Genomic DNA, 21,098 nt, shown 5'->3' on the forward strand with positions numbered 1-21,098 from the left:
CCGTGCTGACGTCTCCCCTCTCTCCCCGCAGGGCTCCTCAGTTAGATCCTGGTGCCCTGCCCAGACTTGGGAAGCACCGGTTGCCCATGGCTATATTAATAGTGAATTGTGTGTGGTGAAGGATTTGTATGAAATACTATGGTGGGAGTGAAGGGGGAATTCCCAATTTATCTTCCAATAGCACATGTATTATTGAAAGGTTTTTTTGCTAGCAATTTCTATTCTTAAATGCCAATTCCTATTCATAGAAGTGGGAGCTTCTACATACCTTTGTGTGTGTGTGTATGTGTGTAATTTCTTTCTTTCTTTTTTTAAAAGAAAGAGTGGGGGGAAAGTATCAATTGTTGGGTTGTGCTTTTTTCTTATAATGACTTATTTTCTTATACTAAAAAGCAGCACTGAATATCTCACAATGGATACATCTACACATTTATTAATGCACTGTGGTTACTGTGCATTCAGTTTAGTACCTGTAATTACAGTAGCCCTGTAATTAGTCTACTAAGCATTAGCGTCACAAAAAACCCATGTGCCGGCAGTTACTGCATATTCGGTTAGTACCTGCTATTAGAAGTACTAGATAAATACACAGTAACTACTGGCACACATTTTTTGAGACACTAGATACTCAGTAGATGCTCAGTAGATTAATTCTATTGAGCATTAGCACAGCTTTTGCTGTGACATGCTAATGTGCGGTAGAATTAGTCTACTGCACCTTTAGTGTCTTGTGTAGATGTGCCCATTATATTCTGGATTGCTGCAAAGTAGACTAACTTTTTGATCATATTAGCCTAAGTTGGTTGCAAGAACAGATACGCTTTATTCCTCTGGTTGGTCATATGTTTGACTGTTCTATGTCTGGTCACTTAGAATTTTATGAAGGGGGTATGACTTAATTATCATATTTTAACAGCTGGGCAGTTTTGCTTTTCAGTTGTATTAGTTTTACATATTTTTTCAAGGTAGCAAAATATGTATTGCTTATTTAGAACCTGATTTAGCAAAGGCATTTTCTCATGTTTAAAGTTAGGCATCCAATTTAGTCTCTTTGTCTTCACTGTGCAGGGGTAAGCATTAGGGATAGACCCAGCTAAATACCAAGGGCCAGTCCTGATAACACTGACTTTCCAGTCAGTTACTTATAAATGTAAGTAGTCCCAGAGAATCTCATTTTGATTTCAAATCCATTTTGAGACAGTGTAAACTCCAGTGGTAGTTGGCCCAAAATCTTTCTAAGCACAGAATTTGACCCACTGATTTTAGTGGGCCTTTGTCTAGTAACAAGGATTAATTTGCAGGGTGAGGGCCTCCCTAAATTTGAGTTGCTAAAATTCAGACAGTTTTTGAATAATCTATCTGAGAGGTAGCAAGTAGTGGTTCTGACATGGACCTAAAAAAGCTGAAGAATTTTTGCACAAATTACAAAAGGTAAGATTAAAAAAAGATCTTTGGACGGAAACAACACATAGGATAGAACCATAGTACAACACATAGGATAGTACCATAGAAAGCTAGTAGTATTTAAAGGGAAGAGCATATAAAAATAGGGGTTTAGAAGAGGTAGTATTTTTCAGAATTATCAGTATCTGTAGCAATCAGTGTGACTGCCAAAATATATTAAAACTAACCTGCAGAGTCCGTTTATTTATTCACATTTTTAATTGTAGTCAACTTGAGGACTTAAAGTGTTTTTCTTTTAATAATTCATAGGTGAGTTGAGTATTTTCTGGGAGTATAGTATGAAAAACCAAAGCATATTTTTAAAAATTGTCTTGCCTATTTATGCAACTGCAGGATTTTTAGGCTTTGCAGGATTGTACAAGGGGTTTATTGTTTGGATTACGTAACACTGAACTGAACAAAACACTAATAAATCTATCCTTGGGAGCATGTCTCCATGACCAAAACAGTGTTTCCAGCACTAACTCATTGATCCTGTATCCTGAGATTATCCAAGAAAGAGGGAAAATAAAGAGAGAGAGAGAGAGCGATATCATAGAATGAAGCTAAAATGTTAACCCAATCCATGGGCTAAAGTTTGGTTTCGTTGTGCACATAGGCACGTTTGAAGTTTCATAGATAAGGAGCCCCCAACCTCCCTCCCCAGCCATGGCTCATGCCAAAAATTATAAAGTAAGGGCCTGATGTAGCAATGTCTGTGAGTGCAAGGATCTGATCTGCTTGTTTGTGTATGTCTGCCCTTTAACCTGGCAGTGGGACCCCACCTTCTTCATCCTGATGAGATGGCAGGAATAAATGGCACAGAGGGGCTAGAGCAGGTATCAGTAGTGACAATCACAAAGATGTTGCTTTTGGTATTACCATAATTAAGAAGGGGTGACTGGTACAGCAGTCCTGGGTGCTGACTTGAGGGTGGAAATGGGGGTGGGGGGACATGTAAAAATAGAAGCTATCACACCTGCCAGCTATCTGCTACTCCCACTGCCGGCAACCTGTGTTGTGCACCACCATCTCACAGGGCACTGGATTGGTCTCCTACACACCTGACTTTTGGAGAGCCACTGGCATGATGAGGTGGACCTTGGTTCTGTTTGGGGTTCATTTTGTATGATACAGTTGTGGGCCAGCCTTCAACAGTTTAGTATTATAATAGTTCAGTAGTTAATTAAGCTACAGATCAGAAGAAGAGGTGACTGGATATTAGCTTTGCTTTTCTCCTATAGAGTCTAAATGTACCCTAGCATTAACATAAGCTGTGTTGCCACTATCTCTCACTGCAACCCTCTTCTCTGCTTTGGGGACCTGCTTGCTTTGTGGTTGTCTTTTGTTATTCTTGGTGTGTCTTCAGCAGAGATCAACTTTTGAAGGAGCTCCTTTTCCATCTTACCATGATGGGGGGAGGACTGAGGTGGTGGGGCCATTCTCCAATTGCGAGGCAGAGGAGTAGCACATTTCAGTATCAATCCCATACAAGTGTTATTTTTCTTGTCATGTTTGTTGGAGTTCTGCTTTTTGTTTGTTTTTCTTGCGGAAGGGCAGGAAAGAAAATCTGGAAAAAATACTGCTTACATGTCATCAGTAATTTCTTGGCTGCTGTACAATTTCAAGGCAGGGAGTGGGTGAGACCCAGCTGCAGCTAACAAGGCTGGAGAGAGGGAAAGAGATCTTAATCTGATTTAGGCTTTACCAACTCTCCCCATGACCACTCCTTGCTGTCTCCCCTCCTCCATCCTTCTCCCTGGGGAGCTATAGTCACAGCTTCACACAATTAGCTCTCCATTCTTCATGGAGCCTGCGGTTCTGTGGCCTTCACTGCTTTCTGTCCACCTTCCACTGGCTGAATGCAACATGTAAGGAAACAACTGCCCTAAGAAAAGGGGAGCTCAGCCAGGGGATTGAGACCTACAGATTTGCCTCACAGCCAGGAAACAGATCTTAACCTGAAAAGTTTGCATGATAGAGAGTGCCCAACATTTTCTCTGAGTTCTTTTGTGTTTTCTTTCATGCAATTTGTGAACATAAATCAGTTTAAGGGCTGAAAGTGGGTTATCCCCAAGAAGCAATAAAAAGTAGTGTCACCATAATAGTACACTAAGCCCTATTACTTTATATTGATCTGATTGGATCCAGAAACCTAGAAAGGCTGAGATGGAGCAGTCAGCACTCAGATGTGAGACCACCAAGAAAAATCCAGGGTATGGTATGTCATTGTGCTAGCACTGTTGTACATCTGGACTGCAGTGCTGCCTGTGGGTTTTAGACCAGCCCTTAGACCAGTCTGTCATATGTTGCATACCATTCACAGCACTGATCCATAGTGTGTGCTGCATGTGGTGCCTACGCCACACCAGCCCCAGGTCCTTTATGTAGCCCACAGGGCTGAATGAGTTTGATACCACTGCACTAAGCATTTCAGTTAAAAATGTTTTCTTTGTTATTGGGCTGATTCCCCCCTTCTTCCAATGCAATCCACAACAACTTCTTTTGACATTAGTAGCCATTATTAGTGGCTATAAGGGAATAGCTATCAAGAACTGAGGTCTGATTTCATTGCCTATTGGCAAGCTAACCAATTAGTTAGAGATGGAACAATCATTTTCCTCTTTTTTTGTAGCTTTCTCTGCAGCTTATTTGTATGGAAAGTTCTTGGGTGTCTATACACATGGGGGAGGGGGGCAGTGAGCTTTAATTAAAAGTGCCCCTGCTGCCATTCTGCAACATGGGGACATGGAATACACATGATGTGGAGGCTGCTGGAGCACACTAATTAGCACACTCCAGCAGACTTGCAGCAGCCTCAATTAATACGAGTCTGCTTGTCATGTGTATAGGTACCTCTTGATTCTACACAAATTATCTTAAGGTTCTTTCTAAAAAGTGTTGTTGAAAATTTTCAGTCATTCGTGAACATGGAAACTTCACTTTCTGTCTAACTGTTAAATATTTCTACTGTGTGTTGCTAAATAACTGCTTCATTCCATCATAAATTGGATAAGATGAGCTCTACTCATAGGCTGGTGCAATGATGTGCTATGAGATGCTCTGATGAGACATGAAACTAGATCTTGTTGAGAGTTACGTGCAGCCAGCCCAGTGTTACACAGTGTTGTGTAATGTGGAGTGACCTATAGATCTCAAGATTCCACACTCGGGATTTGGAACAACTGTTTGAAATGGGTTACCTTCAGTCTAGGTTTTCCATTGAACCCAACACACTGTGGGGCAGAACCCTGGTGAGCAGCTTCCCTACCCACTCTTTGGAGGCAGTAGAAACAGCTATAGGGGATGAGCATGGGCAGATTCAAGAGATGGGAGTAAGGGGGTGCAGTGACACCCACCTTTGACTGTGCAGTGTATGCATGGTGAGCTCTCTCAGCTCAGTGGCTCCTCAGTGAGTCTTTTGCTGGCGCTGCTGTTTAGCTATGGCTTTGGTACCCTAGAGGTGAACCTCAGTGCCACTTACCCTTTCACACTGTTGAATCTGGTAGCAGGGGAGAAGAGAGAGCAAGCAGAGGCAGTATTCACCTCTGAGATCCCAGAGCCATGCCAAAGCAGCTGCTTTAGCAGATGCTATGTTGAACCAATGAATTGAACAGCTAAAGGGGGGTGCAACCAGTACCATAGCAAAGGAGGGGTGAGCGGGGTGACCGCCTCTGCGCTCAAGCAAAGGGGCACCAACAGGCACTGCTCAGCTGGGGTGGAGTGCAGGGCAGCGCTGCAAGCAGATTGTTTGGAGGGGGCCTGGGGATGGGGGGGTGGCTTCTGCTGCTGTGTGCACCCCCGAACAAGAATGGGGGCACATGTAGCCCCCAGATCCATGTGTGGGGTGAGGGCAGGTTGCCACTGTGGGCTTGCCCCGGGTGCCAAACATCCTTGCTATGGCACTGGATGCAGCATTTCCCCTTGATCTATGCCTGCATAGCAGTGGGACAGCAAATGTTCTCACAGCAAACGTTCAGGTGAGGGCAGCGGGAGATGCCTGACAGACTATGCTGGGGCTGACTTAGGTGCAGAGCATGTATTTAGCTACCCAAAGAAGATCTGCACAGTTTACAAATAAACAAACAAAAATCTTCTTTGGGTAGCTAATTCTTCCAACACATTGTGAAATACTAAGTAGGTCATGTAGAGAAGACCTTGAGGTCAGGAGAAAACAAACATTTGAAGATCATCCTGGATTTGGTTACTGTAACAGGGTTACCTCCCCCACCAGGTCTTTGCCTCTAGTCTTCCCCCGTCTCTGGGCAGTCGGCCTACTCCACTTTTCTGCCGTGCCTCAATGAAAAAAAAGTTCAGCTGTTACTTGAGCAGGAGATTACTTTTTGTATGCCCGGATGACTAGGGCCATAAATACACGCTCCAACCATCCCTGTACATGCCCCATGCCTTGCAGATGTTCCACTGTGTGTTACCTCTCTGGCATAGGCCTGGAGCAAACTAGGCACAAAGTTGTAGCTCTACTATACCACCATGGAGAGCCGCTTTCATCCCACCCCTCTCTCACTCATTCTGCCGGCTCTCACCCAACCTCTTTCATGCTGCCCTCTCTTCTGGGCCACATTCATATAGCCTGACCTCACCTGGCTTCAGGCTTGTCTCAGTCACCCCAGCACGGTCTGTCAGGCATCTCCCGCTGCCCTCACCTGAATGTTTGCTGAGCAGCTCTACAACTGTTAGCCTACTGCGCTCCTGGCCACTTGCCAGGCCTCCATGGCTCACTGGGCCTCTTCCCTCTTCACTATGCCCCTCTCTCAGGATCTCTTACTTACTCATCCACTCCCAGGGCCTCTCTCTCAGGATCTCTTGCCCTCCATCGCCCCTCTCTCTCAGGGTCTCTACTTGTGGCTCAGGCTTTACCCTGCTGCCTGGGCACAGCTCCAGGTCCCTCCTCCGGCCTGGACTCTGCCTCAGGGCTCCTAATGAGCCTGGACTCCCCCTGCTCTGCTGGAACACCACCAGGGATGTGGGCCTGGGGTCATAAGGTGCCCCTTCCCACCCTTCAGGGAGGTAACTGGCATGGCATTTCCTGGGAGCTCCCACGCCACTAGGAGCCCCACCAGGCCACCTTTCCCTGGCAGGGTGCAGTTTCACATCTTTTTCAGGACAACAGGAGTCTCCACTTCCTTTACCTCCAGGTCCCCGAGCAGGAGCTCAGTTGGCTGATGTTGCTGCATCTCTTGCTAGCAGCCACCTGCCCTCTTCATATAGTTGGCTTGCATTTGAAAATGGCTGCTGCAATCAGCCACCTGGTGGCTGCCTGCTCCCATGTTCCTACAAGTTTTCTTCATGTTGCTATAAGTTTCTCAGAAAGATTTATTCTTAAGATAGGAGAATGTATTATAAAATGCATATGGAAAGCAAACTCCTCCCTCAGAGCCACCCCCACCCCCGCTTAATTTGATATATGAACTCTTGCTGCCTTTTGTTCAGCATTATGCAAACAAAATTAATTTTATATGAGTTTTTCTGAGGTGTGTAAGTATAGCCTATTTATCTTCAAAATTCTGAGGACAGGAAAGCCATAGGACCATCATTCATATTGGTATTTAACATTAAGCAGTACTCCAAATACAGTGAAACTAGTCTTAAGCCATCTACAGGATCAAAAGTAAGCTTATAATTGTTTTAAAAGAAAAGGATTTTCTAATATAGGTGAGTCAGAACTGTATTAATTATGTTTAGGGAATCTATGTGCTGAACCTTTTAAGAAAAAAAATACTTGATGTGATTCACGCAGGTTTAATCAATTAAGACAGATTGTATATTAACCACATTTAATTAGACAAATTCTTTTCTCCAAAAAATATATTTGGTTAAGATGCGAAAACCATCTTGTCAGTATCTGAAGAAGAAAGTTGTTGACAGAGGCAGTGGTTGTGATCTCTCATGGTAGAAAATGATTGCTCCCAGATGTCAAGCAAAGGATTGTAAATGAGTCCATTGAGAGCTAAGAAGGCCAAACTTAGAGCCACAGATACTCTGGCAAATGCCACAGATGGTGATTAAAGGAAGGGTCAGACCACAGATTTCTTGATTTTGTTTCTTTTCCTTCTGTTTCTGTCATTTTTTTGCCTCCAGGGCAAGATGGTTTTCCTTGAAGTAAGATGTACCTTCTCTTACAAGAAGTTGCCATATAGCCCTATCCCAGGCTAGTTTTTCCCAATTTATGGTGTCAATGCCACACTTCTTAATGTTCTTTTTAAGAGTGTCCTTGAAGTGTTTCCTCTGGCCCCTGCATGTTCTTTCTCATTGGCTGAGTTGGGAGTATAGCAGTTATTTTGGTAAATATACATCAGGAATGTGCACACAGTGCCTTGTCCACCAGTTGATGTTGAATAATCAACACTTCCATACTGGTGGTGTTAGCATCGGTGAGGTCTCAGGCATTTGTGCAATGATCCTTTCACTTTATAGCAAGAATCTTCCAGAGGTAGTGCTGGTGATGGTGTTCCACGCTTTTCAGGTAGTCTCTGTAGATCACCCAACCTTCACAGCCATAGAGAAGAGTTGAGATAATAGGAGTTTTGATCAAGTCCTGATGTTGGGATTGTTGAACACACAATACTACAGTTTTCCAAAGGCAGAGCAGGCACATGGATCCTATTCTGGATCTCCTTCTTAAAGAGATGGCTGCAGAGGTATGCAAAGTGTTTCTCCAGATCTTGTCTGTTAACAAGGAACTTTGCCAAAGGAATTGTGGATTAGGCTGGTGAAGGACCTTTGTTTTTCCAATATTAAGGTCAATCTCAGGTATGCTTCAGAGAAGCAGTTAAGGGCCATTTGTAGGTCTTTCTCTATATGTGCCATGACAGCACAATCATCGGTGTACTACTGAAATTCAACAATTGAGGCCGAGGTGACTTTGGTTTTGTCATGGAGGTGGGAGAAATTGAAAAGGTTCCCATCTGTCCTGTACCCAGTGCTGATGCCATGTGGCAGATGGTCATGGATAAGCATCTTGATGACTGCAAGAAAGATGGAAAACAGAATTGGTGCAATCACGCAGGCCTGCTTGATGCCAGTTTGACTAGCAAAGGGTTCCATAGCAGAGTCACTGCATAGGATGGAAGCAGTCATTTGGTCATGAAGGAGTCTTAGGATGGTGATAAATTTCCCTGGGCAGCCAAGCTTCAATAAGATCTTCCATAGAGCCTCATGGTTAACAGTGATGAAGGCTTTGGTCAAATCAATAATCGCCATGTACAATTCCTGGTGTTGTTTTTAGCATTTTTCCTGAATGTTCCAGGCTACAAAAATCATGTCTATGGTGCCTCATGATGGTCTCAAGATTGAGACTTGAGAAGGATTTCCTCAGCAAAAAGGAGCAGTCAGTTTAGCACAATTTGAGGGAGGATCTTCCCAGTGATGGGGAGGAGAGTGATACTTCAATACTTTCTGCAGCCAGACTTTGCTCTCTTTTTTTTTAAATGGCAACGTCAGGGATATTATTGTCTATTGTTTGTGATATAACCCTTGTGGGGTGTACTGGGTACTCAACAAAAAGCATATGAATAATGGTTCCTGGCTCCATTTAGCTCACTGTATAAATGAGGGAGCTGACAAATTAGGATCGGGCTCTATGCTCAGCTGGTGTAAAACGTTATCTTTTGATTGAAATGAATGATACTGCATTGTCTTACCTCAGCTGAGGGTTGGGCTCAATTGAATTTAATTAGTTTATTTCTGATGTTGAGTGGCTCAAGAAAGAGGCGAATCAGCATCAGGAAATGGGAATGTGGAGTGTGTGTGTTTGTATGTGTGGGGGCGGAAGGGGCAATGAGAGAGACACGAGGTATAGAAATAAGGTCACAGGTAATTTCAGTGTAAACACACCTGCTTTTTGTAAATGATGCTACCATATGGGTCTTTAGGGGGATTTAAATAAGGAGAGGGTGGAGGCTTGACAAATAGATTTTGGAAGGTCATTTCAGTTTCCCAAGGGGCAGAATGCAAGGAGGTGCAGATACCTTTGAAAGATAAGCAGATGAAAGGGGTATGTGAAGGACAATTGATGTCATTATCAAAACATTTGCAGTTGTAGCATTAAAGGATGTGGTAAAATGTGAATCACTTATTTTTCATCTTTAACTTTTTCTTTTTAAATCTTTTTTTTCTTTAAAACTCCAGAAATGTATCAACCTTTTCTTTATTTGTATTTCATGGGTTTTTCACAAATTAGGTGCTATATGCAGCCCTTTCCTCTATATGTTACATAATCTGCATTCTTTGCTCTCTTAGAAATTGGAATGAATCTCTGAACACTTATGAGGCAGGTATGGGAGAAGTAGTAAGAGAAGGGATAGAAGTGATCAAGAGAGGTACTGAGAGAGTCAGGAAAAGGGCAGGAGCCAATCTTTGTGATCATGTTACACATTCTCTTTGCTGAATTTTTTGGAAAATTTGTAAACAATATTAGGCTCATAATTATATCAACCACTAAAGCATTTAACTTGCATAACTAGGACTGACTTGGTAGATTAGCACAGGTCTTATTGACCCTGGCAGAACTACAGAGGTCATATTTTTTGTATGGATAAAATGTTCTATAATTTCTCCACTATTATGTGCAAACGGGCTTTTCTTCAACAGCAAGCATGCATGTCTTCTCCTTCCACCCTTCTATTTATTTTATCAATAAGCAGATCTCATATGGACAATGTGAAAGATCATTACTTTCTATTCATCGTTGTGTTTCATGGTGTGGAAAAAGAATTAGGCATGTATATGGAAAATGAGAAAATCCAGAGTTATATCATGAGTTTTAAACACATGTCTGTAGGTAAGATGTATTCATTTAGGGAATATGCCAGTCTCTAACTGATGGCTAATGGAAACCTTCAATGGATTTTCCTTATATTGTTCTTTCAAGCCTCTTACTAGTCACTGTCAAAAAACCAGATACCAAATGGATTATGGGTCTGATCCTATCTGGGAGTTCTTATATGTCTCTAAGACACATCTATCACAGATTATTGGACACAAGAGACTTTATTACTTAAGAGGCAAGAGGGGAAAAATAAAACAACAAATAACCAGTAGATTGCTGCTGAGTTTGGTGACCCATTTCCACTCTTCATGCAGTCTGAAAGGCTAGTAATAAAACTTGGAGCTTATTTAACACTTCCTTCCAAGCCACTCAAAGCAATTTATAAATATTTCAGTGAACGGCCTCTGGGAAAGTGAGAATTTGTTTTCTCTTTTTATAGGTGTCTAAAATCTGTACTAAGTCACAGTGTACTTCAACACGATGTACTTATCTATGTTGACTTCCTCCTAAACCTCCAAAACCCTAAGCAGTCTAGCTGCATTTGTGCAACTATGTTTGCAGGGTAGACCTCACCTAGCTCCAAAGAACCAAGAGATTTACCGAAAAGCTACTGTGGACAAAGAGTACCGAGAAATGATGCAGTCAGTGAGGAAGAGCATGCACAGGACTGGAGATTAAGTTACAGGCTCCTGAATAATGGAGTAAGAAAAGGAATTTTAAAAGGAAAAAGGGAGGACAGTGAGCAAAGACAGGAGTAATGAAGATCGTTTGAAAGAAACCAAATAGAATGATGAGAGGGGCATCAATTAAGAGAAGTAGGACTATACAAAGTTTTTAGTACATATACTTAACTTCTTAACTTAATTTGCATGCATTGTCTTTGTGACATATATTTTCAGGTTCATTGTGCTTTCCTTAAGATTTAAAAGTACATCTACACAGTTCCATATAGAGATACTTGAAGTAGGTCTGAATGAGTCAGCTGGGAGACCAGAAGCAGTCTAGTTTCATCAGCATAGTGCTCCACCCAAGCTATTGATGCCTGCTTTTCAGCAGATCTAATTAGCACCACTGGCTAGACTGTTTCCAGTGCAGGGTACTGCTTGTTCAGAGCTCATTTAGAGATCTTTCTGTGGCATTAAATCATGCCATAGATATACCCTTAGGCGCTGATTATGCAAACTTTTATGCATGTGCTAAATTTCAAATCTATGAGAGCCCCATTGATTGCAATAAGATTGCTTATGTATTTAACATGAAACTTGTAAATGTTTTCATGGTGGTCTAAAAAGACAGTTTGCTGATAAATGCAAATAGTTCCTGCATTCCAACTGATGGTTTGGATTTAAGGATAATCCCATGACCGGGGAATGAACCAGAATTTAGGAGACCTGTGTTCAATTTCCTGGTCTGCCAAGTCTTCTTGTGTGACTTCAGGTAAATTACATGGTCTGTAATGGGTACAATAGTACTTTCCCTGCCTCAAACTGATGAACACAGTAAAAATCATGAGATATTATTGTATGGTCATATATGGTCAAGATGCTACAGCATGGCCTAGAATAGATAAGCCAGAGAGCAATATAGGGACCCAAACTTCCCTTAAATTAAGAGTACTGGGATCTAGGCTCTTGATTCAGATCCTGTTTGTTATGTGTAGGGAATACTATTGAAATAATCACCCATGTGAACACTACAGTATAAATGGAAAGCATTACTAGAATAAGGAGGGGGACCTCTTAAAAGAAGAGTGGTAAGTGACTAAAGAATTAAGGTCATCACAAATATTCATGAAGACTTTTTTTCACCATTAATTGGGCACTGCTGATAATGGGTCAAAGAAATCCTTTCACAATGGACCAACATAAGGGCTATGCCCCTCCTAAGTCAGCAAAATGTAACTTGTGGAACTTAATAGATAGATCCACTGCTGCCCCTCTGCACTAGGTTGAATTCTAATTACTCTCAAGCTGTGTCTTCAATGCTAAGAAAGCTGGGGTTTTAACGAAGAGGTAACTCATAAACATTTTCTCTCATGGTGGAGATAGTGTGCAGCCAGTTTTTACTCTAGTATGCCTGGGTGAGGTCAATATGTACCTCTGCCAATCACCTGATTTTGAACTGGTCTAGTTGCATCACCATCAGATGTCTCCGCTATGATATTATAGCGAGACAGCTCAAGTATGTTAGTTATCTCTCTGTAAAATACACACCCTTTTTGACAGTGAAAACGCTGCCTAAATATCAATCCAATCTGACGCTTCCCCTAATCAGACCTTCTATTGTAAGTGTTAGTTGAAAAAGAATGGCAGGGCTGGTTGGGTCAACTGACTTCTTATGGGACTTCCACACTTTCTACCAGGATTAGTACCCTTTGGAAAGAGAATGTTCTAAAAACCTTTAACTGGGCTTCATGACTAAGTACAGACAGTCAAAAGGTCCAAGACTGAATTGATTCAATCTTTTCAGGTTACTCAAAGATGTGTAGATTGAACAGACATTCATTTTTGATTCTGGAAATGCAGCCACATGCCTACAGTGGCCAAGGCTAGAAGCTGGGGGGCGCTAGAGCAAGTCTCCCTGCTGGACTGGAGTAGACAGCTAGGGCCTAGGCTAGCCTGCCCACCCTGCAAAGGGATGCTCATTCAGGAGAGGTGCAGAGCATCCTGGGATGCTGGGAGACTGAGTTAACTTGAACCTGGAGGGGATCTGAGACAGAAGTTCATAAAACAATTTAATTTAAATCAGTTAAGTCTGATACTACATCCACCCAGTTTTATCTTAAGTAGGTTTCAGCCATTTTGAAAGTGGTTTATGTGCACTGAACTTCTGTTGTGTTACATATTTGAACCAGTTTCCAATCACTTATACTGATTTATGTGTAATTTCTGTTACCACAAGCAACATATAATGTGTGTATAGGTAACCAAGGTGTGCCTGGTTGTGTGTCACCCCTGAAAACAAGATGAAAACATGCAGATTTTTGGCTAGGCTTTTAGCTGATGTACATCAGTGCAGCCTCATTTTTAATTATGGCAATTTACAACAAATATTATTGTTGGGCTTTTCTTTGTTTAGTGTGAAACAATGATCCAGTCATTCCATAGCTCAGACTCATACCCATAACAGCAAGTGCAAGATGATATGCTTTAAGTTTACCTTATGTTCTGGTTAACCACTCAGTTTGGTAGTTTGCTTATGGACTGCAGTTCTATTAGCATCATTATGAACACTTGCCTTGACGTAGATGGAGACTCTTTCATCAGCACTCTCTTACTAATAAAAAGAAAATGTTGCTAATTTTTCAAAACAAAACCAAGAGAGGAAATGGGCTATCAGCATTGCTTTTGAAAGCAATGTCATCACAAGTAAATCTTGTAAATGTGTGTGCTGGCATATGATAGTGCTTTTTTCATATTCCTTCTTTGAAGAGTGTGTGATTTCCCCTTGAACCTAAGATATTTTGGAGCAGGACAGTAGACCATGTTTGTTTGTTGTTGTACTGTTTGAAGGGGAAAGAGAATGTTAGCACCTGATAGCAGCACCTTGATTAGATTTGATGGGAGTCCCTCCTAAAACAATACTAATCTACATCTCTTCTGTGGAAAACTTGCTGCACTCCATGCCTGATTTACTTCTAATCAAGATGCCATTGTACTGGTGCTGCATGTATAACCAGGAGGGAGAGAGTGTAGTGGATTAGCTTGTCTTTCATCTCTTAAACTTCTTAGAAGGGTAACCAGACTAGCAAACTAAATTAGGTTGAGAGGACATTCTGAAAGCTTTGAAGTACTTCTTTGTCAATAAAAGATTCACTTGTCTGTCCTTGACTTGAAAATATGCTGGTTACATATAACTTAATTTATAAACATATTTCTATTTCTTTTCAGCAACTTATCTGTTGAGTTAAAGCTGCTATTTTTCCTGAAATAACGTTATGAACTATGGAAAGTAGCAACTTTTTAAAAAGAACAAAGAATGGACAGTAGCACCTGCCCAACAACCATGCACTGATTTGTGGTATTCACTAAGCTATATCCTAGAAAGTGTTTTAAAATGAGAAAGGTATCTATCCACAAATTGATATTTATCTTAAACTGCACTTACTTCTTGTTCAGAACTATAGAATAACATTTATGCCCCAAATCCTGTTTAACATATCTTCTAAATTATCTTCTTTTTTTATAAGAATGCTACTGTTCATTTAGGCAACATTCCATCCAAAAATGTTTGTAAATGTAACATATTAAACACAATATTGAGACCATAGAATTAAACTAATATGTTCACCCAATCCATGGGATAAATTCTGGTTTTGTTGTGCACATAGGTACATGTTTGAAATTTCATAGATAAGCAGCCCCTAACCTCCCTCCCCAGCCATGGCTCATGCCAAAATTTATAAAGTAAGGTCCTGATGTGGAAATATCTGTGAGTGCAAGGATCTGATCTGCCTGTTTGTGTACATCCACCCCTTACCCTGGCAATAGAACTCCACCCTCTTCATCATAATGAGATGGCAGGAATAAATGGCACAGAGGGGCTAGAGCAGATACCCGTGACAGTCAGAAAAAGGCACGGTGTTAGTTTTGTGGTATAAAGGTAGAATTTTCAAAAGGGCTGAGTGTGACCTAGCTCTGTCCCCAGCAGTCAAAAGGGAGTTTCACCTAGAGATGACACTTTTGAAAATTTGACTTGATAGATGTTGCTTTTGGCATTATCATAATTAAGAAAGTGTGATGGGGATAGCAGTCCTGGGTGCTGACTTGCAGGGGAAGTGCAGGAGGTTAAGAGGGGCATGTAAAAATGGAAGCTGTTGCAGGTGCCAGCCATCTGCTATTCCCACTGCTGGCAGCCTGCTCTGTATACCACCTCTGCACAGGGCAAAGAATTTCTCTATTACATCTTTGTCTTCTGTAAAGCTGACATGATGTGGTAGACCTTGGCTCTGTGTGGGGTTAACTTTGTGTGATACTGTAATTTCCTGTGCCACTCACCAGTGCACCTTGGTCGTATGGATTTTTCCGGCTTCACTGTAGCTTGGGGAAAGGACAGTTTGTTACTGGGTTAGGTTCTGGAAGGTCCTTAGGGGTTCCTTCCTGCCACATCTTGCTAGAATAAATTTGTTTAACTGGAAGGAAGACGGAATGTCCCACCTCTCCCGATACCTTCCTTCAATCTTCCTGGAGAAGCCACCACTTTCCCTTAGTGGGGCTCTGCTCTGCTCCAGGCCACTCTGGTCCCACTGGGGAACCCACTTCCGGTCCCACTTGTCTCTCTGCCAGGCTTTATATCCCAGCTTCAAGGGGCTGGCCAGCAAATTGGTACTGGCACGCTACCATAAAGCATGCCCATGTTGGCGTGGAAGCCAGCTCCTTCCACATCCGTTGTTCTTTTTTTCCCCCTCTCCTTTGGGATGGCATTTTTTGCTGTCACAGCTTCACTTCCACCTTGCTCCCAGATTGGTGTGGCGTCTTACTGGCTCCACTCATCACCTAGTCTGGGTAAGTTCTCCCTTGTGGCTTTACACCTGCCACAGATACCCTGTAATATCTTCTACTGTTGGAGCCTCTTATGGTAATAGTTTGACAGTATATGGCAACATAACAACATGGTTCAAGACAAGAATGAGGAATGCTTATCTGGTTGTAAATGCAGATAAATTTCAGATAGGCAGAATTAAATGGATGATATTTAGCTAGGATTTACCACGGTTAACAAACCTATACATATGAAAGATGCTATGAGATTTTTATAGACCACAAGAAATCAGGCCCAGGTGCTGAGAAGCAGCTTGATTGTAGCCACTATAGCCATAAGAAGACCAAATTATATAGTTAATTTGGGTATGTGTGGGCATTTGGGGAGGTTAGGGGTTGGTTAGATTGAGTTAAAAATGGCCACCCAATCTAAGTTAAGTCAGGATGGGAGCAACTAGTGGGAGGGGTTGTGGGTAGGGGGGTCTAGCAGGGTCTTTAGGGGGATTGGGGTGATCAAGAGGCTAGTGGGGTCCATGGAGCGGGAGTCCATGGGGTCTGCTAGGTTTTGGGGAGATCAAGGTGGGTGAGAAGCAGGGTCCACAGTGAAAGTGGATCTGGGGGATTTGTTAGGGTTTGTAGGGGAGGCTTTGGCTTGACCAGGGGGGTTAGTGGGGTCTGTAGGGAAGCCTGGGGGGCATGAGGATCTTTCCCCGCCTCCCATGACCAAGGGCTATTTTAAGCCTCCCTCCCCACCAACCCCTGATGAACAACCTCCCCAAAGGGCAGGGGAGCTAAAAATATACCTGTGGATGCACTGGAAACTGTACATAAGTTCAGTTAGATCTCTCTCACCAGACCTGATTTCAGTTAGACTACCTCTGAAATACAGTTATCTTAGATCAGGTTGGGCCAGTTTTGGACCAATCTAACCTTCCTGAACTTCTCTGTATCACAGATTGAGCTAACTAGGGATCAAAGTGTAAAGTCTGCACCTGGGTGAACTAAGTTAGATGGGGTGGCCATTTTTAATATGATATAACTTCCCCAAACATCTGTGTGTATCCTATGAAGGGTGGGGGGAGGGGGAGCAGGAAAGCTAAAAGAACTTACAGACATACTTACAGTTTTATTTTTGGCAATGTTTTCAAATGTAGTTCTTTTCCTTCACCTGTTAAATACTATGTTCATTCACAGTTAACTGTATTAAATTTACTGTTTTCAACACAAGGAAGCACACCCTCTTCCCAAAGCCCAGCCTGAGTCCAAAGGAATCCTCTTCTTTCAGATGCTGCTCCATGAATACCCACCAGATGCCTCTCTGCAGTGGTGCCAATAGGAAATTAATTGTGACCATGTATTTTACTAATGAAAATGAACCCATCTAAATAAAAAGATGAAATCATGGGCAATAGCTTAATTCTTGTGGTTTGAGTACATACATGTATTTAACAATCTGTCAGATTTACTAGCATTTCCAGATTATTTATTCTTTCTTAAAAGAAGCTGTTTAATGGAACTAGTGGAAGTCCAGTCACTCAGGATACTAAAAACTGCAGTAGAGTGGACAAAAATGAGATAATGCACACAAGAAATGATTCAAGAGGATGAGTTAGATAGCTCAAAGCAATTTAAGTCTCACCCTTCAACTGCTTTTCCAGAGTTTGAGGCTGAATTGATTCAGTCTTCACAGGTTAGTCTAAACTGTTTAGATAGAATTGATAAGCAAGCAAACAGACATTCACTTCTGATTCTGGAAATGCAGCCACATGCCTGCAGTGGCTTATGCCAGAAGCTGGGGGGTGCTAGAACATACCTCTCTGTTTGGCTGGAACAGATAGCTTGGGCCTGCCTATCCTCCAAGGAGGAGGTTTGCTGGGGAGGTGCAAAGCATCCTGAGTTGCCTAGGGACTGAGAGTTGACTTGAATCTGGAGGGGATATGGAACAGAAATTTAATAAACTGATTTAAGCTAAATCAGCCCAGTCTGATACTACATTCATCCAGGTTTATCTTAAATCAGTTATGGCTATTTTGAAAGTGGTTTACATTTGCTGAACTTCTGTTGTGTTACAGATTTGAACTGGTTTCTGATCACTTATACCGGTTTATGTGTAACATTTGTCCCTAGACTAACTGGTTCAGAGAGGTGTAATCTTTCATAGGAGATAACTTAGTTCAGTGGTTCCCAACATTTTTTATGCTGCGGATCAGCATGGGTGTGGGATGGGGCATATGGAGATGGCTGCCTCCCTCCTGGGATTGCCCCGCTGCCCAGCTTTAAACCCACTTGTGACTGCTGGCGGCAGAAGCCACTCTCTAAGGCAGAAAGACAGGGGTCTGAATGGGAGGCTTGTGCCATGACCTGGGACCCACCCCTTTGCAGGCCAGTACCAGGCTGCAGCCTGGTAGTTGGGAACTTCTGGCCTAGTTTGTCAAATGCTTTCTCAGCTTAAGAAGAAGCTTATATGAAGTGGTTACCTGTGATAGCAGGGATCTAGATTCAGTGACCTCATGATCAGTTCTACATTCCTCTATTCAGTGGAATTTTTAGAGGACAGTGCTTTTTGAAGCTGTGTGCCTAATCCATCCTAGGATAGCTGTAGAACAGGACTTGAGTTAACAGTGAACATTTACTTGAGAATACATCAATCATAATCTATTAAAATGATATACATCTTCTAGATACTACAGTTATTTAAATGTGCTATACAGTTTATTCATTATACAACTATGTACTTGATTACAGCAGATTACAATAGAATATATGATGGTACCAAAATAATAGCAGCAAAAGTACCCTTAAAACTGTCCTTCAGCAGTAGTCAAATACCAATATTCTGTTTTAACAGAAATATTGGGAAATATCCTGATGTGCTAACACAGCACCTTGTGAAAGCAATTACTTCAAATCTGTGCAAGAGGATGTGATTAAAAGCAATGCCTGGGTATATAATTATCATGTCAGTTTCCTCCTTAATTACATACTCCGAATCTCTGATTCATGAATGAAGTTAAATGTCTGTGGGAATGAGAGCAGCCTTTATCCTTAGTTTACAAATTATCACTAAATCACATTTAATTAAAAAATTTAAACTTTCCAATTCCACAGCCAAAAGCTATGCTAGTGAATCCACATTTAGTAATTTCAGGAAGAATCCAATGCTTTTCTGACAGGCCAAGCAATTCTATATTCTTGCAAACACCTGCCATGCCCATTAAATTAAATGAGATTTGGACTTAGTCCGCTCCTCTGAAAATCAGTCTGTATCTAAATAGGTGCCTAAATACAGCTTTGGTAGTATAACTTTAGGCTCTTATTAGGTTTGAAAATGTTGACTAAAGTCACTGTTTTCTCTATAGATAAACATGTCTTTGATTTTGATGATAGATTTCAGAAGGCTTTTAGATTGCTAAAAGTGTTTATTAGCTGATAGAAGCACATAACCAATTAAACTAGGTGAAACTGGCAGGATTTAAGTGATTATAATTGACTTCAGAAGGCACATTAACTGCAGTTGGGCTTCCTCTGATGTATGGGTATAACTGATAAAGACCAGTCTGGCCAAATTAGGTTTAACATACCTCTTGACTAAATTGTTGATTCAAAGGCAAAACCTAGCAGATGGGGTCCTTATATGGATGTGTGACACTTTTGGACGCATGCAAGATCTATAAGCAGATTTTTATAAGCAGTAATCTATAAGCAGATTTTTTTTGATCATGAAATGCTTAATTTTAATTTAACAGATATTTTCTTTCTGAACTTGTTCCTAAATTTTGAAATTTCAGATAAATAGGATTATTAATTAGAATAAATATGCAGTGATTCACTAACAAATTCTAAGAGTCCAACCTTCATTTCATCTAGCTTAACAAGAGTTTTGTCCTGGGCTTGAACAGGGGGCCATGCTTCTCGTAAATTTTAACTGACATTCAGAATTTATGATCCTTCTGCTACAAACATCAATGTATATGCCAGTCATCACATTGTGATAGTACAAATAAGAGACCTATCTAGTTTAGAGAAACTATTCATGAAAAATTATTTGATTTAGTTAAAGAGTAGTAAAAGCTTTGTAAGAGGCCTAATGTATTGCTTCTATTATGGAAACAAAGAACAATACCTAACCAAGTTTCTCCAGCATGGGTGGGCTCTGGTTATCTGTCATGGTAGTGAGTGGGGGGGGGAGGGGGATTCTTTAAGCCTGCTAATATGCTTTTTATTTCAACCTTTCCCTGGATGGTTCTTTCTCATAGTGTTAAGAATTTATTGTAGCAGTTATGTGAGAACAACTGTTGGCCACCATGGGCCAACTTTTCCTAGCCACTACTCAAATGCTTTTACTCCTCCTAATACTTTATTTTAAACCTTAGATTTTTGTTTAGTTTAAATGCAAGGGATAAAAAGCAAGCAAGCAAACTAACAAACAAAAAAACAATCAAACCCTTTTCTCATACTTTTTGGAGTATTTTATTTCTAAAGTTTCCCTTAATTCTACCACAGCTTTTTTCCCATTCTAAGGATTGCTAAAGTAAAAGCCAGTATCTCAGTTGCACCCCCCCTCCCACCCCATTGGTCTCCAAACTCCATTTTCTGTTGCTCCCATAATCAGAGGTGCACTCCCCAAGTCAAATCCTGGAAATGAATCTGCAAACTAGGAAGATGCACATGAAATGGTCTGCACCACATGGCAAGTGCCCATTTGAATACTTGTAAAAGTAGCACAGACTTGGAGGCCAGGCCAAATTAGACGTGATAAGGGCTTTCATTGAACCCACAAAGGGTGCAAACAAACATTCACCATGCATGGGGTAGGTCTAGGCATTTTACTTTAAGCCTAGACCTAGACCTCAACCAGAAGTGTGTACAGCAGTTTGCTGCTGCCAGGAGCAATGTGTGCAGGTATTTGCTGCTCCTGGGAGTACCATGGGCAGCCCAATATAAGTAAGTAACTTGGGGTTGGGGAAGGGACAGGCAGGCTCAGGGGGTCTGCAAGGGGTCAATGGGGAGGCGGGGGAGTTGTCCAACTGAGATGGAGGTTGGGGATAAAAATAGCCTGGTCAGCATCTTGGGTAGGGTGGGTGTGAAGGGGTCAAAGACCCGGAGAGCCGGAGGAAAAGCAAGGGCAATGTTGGACCCCTGCTAAACCAGATGGGGCAACTGACAACTGACGCCCAGGAAAAAGCCAACCTATGAAATAGGTACTTTGCGTCAGTCTTTCATCAGTCACACGGCATGCCCATGCCTGCTATGGGACAGGGAAATCTGGGTGAGGGGGATACCCTCCCCTCCATCAATGCTGACCTCATGAAGGAACACCTTGAGAAGCTGGATACCTTCAAGTCAGCTGGCCCTGACAATCTGCACCCCAGGGTACTCAAGGAGCT

The sequence above is a fragment of the Crocodylus porosus genome, unplaced genomic scaffold (assembly GCF_001723895.1).
Source record: "Crocodylus porosus isolate Cpor-Errol unplaced genomic scaffold, CroPor_comp1, whole genome shotgun sequence".
NCBI lineage: Eukaryota > Metazoa > Chordata > Crocodylia > Crocodylidae > Crocodylus > Crocodylus porosus.